Source organism: Myotis daubentonii, chromosome 7, assembly GCF_963259705.1.
Source record: "Myotis daubentonii chromosome 7, mMyoDau2.1, whole genome shotgun sequence".
NCBI lineage: Eukaryota > Metazoa > Chordata > Mammalia > Chiroptera > Vespertilionidae > Myotis > Myotis daubentonii.
In genome coordinates this window covers 2,923,937-2,926,599 of record NC_081846.1, presented here as the reverse complement: position 1 = coordinate 2,926,599, position 2,663 = coordinate 2,923,937, and positions in this window count along the sequence as shown.

The following is a 2,663-nucleotide window of genomic DNA, read 5'->3' as shown; positions in this document are numbered from 1 at the left end:
TACTGTGTTAATGCTTCATAGAGTTTTCTCCATGTATAAGTCTATTTTAAAATGATCGTGAGTAACTAACAGAAGTGTTCCTTTTACAGCGTTAGAAATCTCAGGCAAAGAGAGAGCTTCTCGTGAAGTTCTCTCTCCAGTGTTACTCACTCAGCCTCGGCTTTTCTAGTTAAGCCCCCCCCACCCCCGGGAGAGTGGGGCCTCACTTCCCTCCGCACCACCCGCTGACCGGCAGGTGGGAGCTGGCAGTCCAGGCTCCGAGATGGGGACGCCCTGGTGCCTGCAGTTGGCATCCAGCGTCCGTGTGGGCATTCCCATGGGTCCTTACCCAGTTCAGTCAGGAGGGAGACGTGAACACGGGACTTCCACTTAGAATAGAAATCCCTTCAGTAACTGGTCCTGTTGACAAAACGAGGGTGTTCAGGGCACCAGAAGCCGCAGGGACCTGCAAGTCTAGGTGAGAATAAGTTAAAGGTCAGCTTCTTGTTTATGTTGTAACCCGTATAGTTTTTCCTGCGTGGGGAAACCCTCAGAAACTAAGAATTTCAGGGTCATAAGAACAGAGTGGCAGCGATCCATGATTCTCTCATCATTGATGTTTCTGGCTCTCTCTCCCTCTCCCTTCCTCTCTGAAATTAATTTTAAAAAAATTTTTTTTAAAGGAAAGTGGTAGGACTGAAAATGACATCAAAGGTTTTATCCTGGACCTTCCATAGGTGGGGAGCTGCAGCCCAGAGGACTGGCTTTCCACTCTGTTCTTAGTCTACGCAGCAGGAAGGAGCTTCCAGAAACTTCAGGAGCAGAGTAGGAATAAAGGTGCCCCAAGAAGGAGCACGCTGACCATTCTGTTCGGAACGCTCTGAGTCGGACCGAATGGCCCACGCAGCCACGCAGCCACGTGCATTAGTGGGTTCTGCTCACTTTGTGTTTGTGAGAAACAGGAAATACTAAGACCTCTGTGTTGAAAAGCCTGTAAGTGCACAGTGTTAAAAGCATTTGCTTCCTGAAATTAAATAGGAACTCATAGCTAGTTAGTTGCAACTAGACCTTTATTGTACAAAGAAGTGTTTCCACAAAAATATTTGGAAAAAATATTCCATTTCATAGCTAAGACTTGGAGGGGAACTGGCTGATAAAATGTCAGTTTTGCCAAATGAGAGGGAGAGAGTGCCTCTGAGCTGTGCGTGTCCCGCGTGGTCACACAAATGCAGAAGTAAACCTGTGTGAGAGCTTTGTTTTAAATGACTGCTGACGGGGTTTATAGCGTGTCTTACCTCTAGGTTTCTCACATACAAGTGCAGTCTCCATTTCGTAAATGTCCGTGATACTGGCTAGGATGCAGGATACCATGCTGTGCCTTTACTGTGCCTATTTTTAGTGCCAATAAGGCAATTTGACAGAGGATTCCTTGGGACTGGAGTCATTTCCATCCCCTTCACCCCTGTGCATTCAGAGCTAATAAAATGGGGAGTTGGCAGAGAACCTCTGAGAGCGGAGGGAGCTCGCACCCAGGCCTGTGCTGCCCGCGATGACCTGACCTGGCAGGAGGCCAGGCCCAGCGGTGGGGGAGGTCGCGTGCCTAACGGAGGGGGGCACATTCCCTCTGCCGCCTGCAGGGGGTCGTGGCCCGTGCTGGCCCCGGGCTGGTGTGTGGGGCGCTGGCCTGTCCTCAGTGGGGAACGTGTCTCTGGGGAGCTGGCGTTCCTGCTGCGCCTCACACTCTGCCCCGCTCTCCTCCCTCACTGGCCATCTTCTTAGTTCATCTGCGTGGGACTCAAGTTGGAGCAGATGTTTTCCCTGTTGTACGTCTCCTCCCTCCAACAGTCCTTTCCCCTTTAAAAGGAAGCAAACCTAATATTTAAAAGTAAGGCCTGACGGAGCCCGAGCTGTCCTATGAAAGAGGCCTCCTGCATCTCGGCATCAGCGCCAACCACGCGCACCTCAGCGTGTCGGCGGCACCCTCCCGCCTGCTCCCAATGCAGGTGCCTCTCCAGGATCTGTGTGTCGCAGGACGGCACACCCCGAGAAAGGGCTCGGGAGCCAGGGCGCCCGGCCACGGGGTCAGGGAGGTGCATCGTGTCAGGGTCACACACAGGGAGGGGACCAGGTGGCTTTCCGTGACCCCTGAGCAGAGCAGGAGCGGAGGCTAAACACTTGGCATAAGCCAGCCAGCAGCCTGCGGCCCTCCGTGTGCTGCTGGCATGTGGCTCTGTGTCCTCACAATGTGTTGTTTATGTAACCTGTCTTCCAGCACATGGCTTTGTGCACAGGGTCCCAGGCGGAGGTGTGGAGTGAGTGAGAACAGCAGCTTCTGGGCTTTGGCCCGGGCTCCCGTCAGTCGTGTCAACACTCAGAAACCTGCATTTTCTTCCGTGGAAGCACCTGCCGTGGCGGGAGGGTGTCTGCCTCAGCCTGAGACTCGGTTCCTCATATTCGAGGGGTTTCCTGAGCTGCTAGGACGGCCGGGACCAGTGGAAGGAAGGTGAGTGACAGGCGTCCCGGGCAGTGGGGGGTGGCCCGTCACGCGCGTCGCAGACCTCCTCAGCCCGTGACTCGGACCCCTGTGCTCGGCCGGGGGCTCAGCACGGCTGTGAAGTGAGCGGTGGCACTTCCGCCTGCTGCAAGGCCCGCTGCATGTACCTCACGAGAGGCCGCGCCTGTCT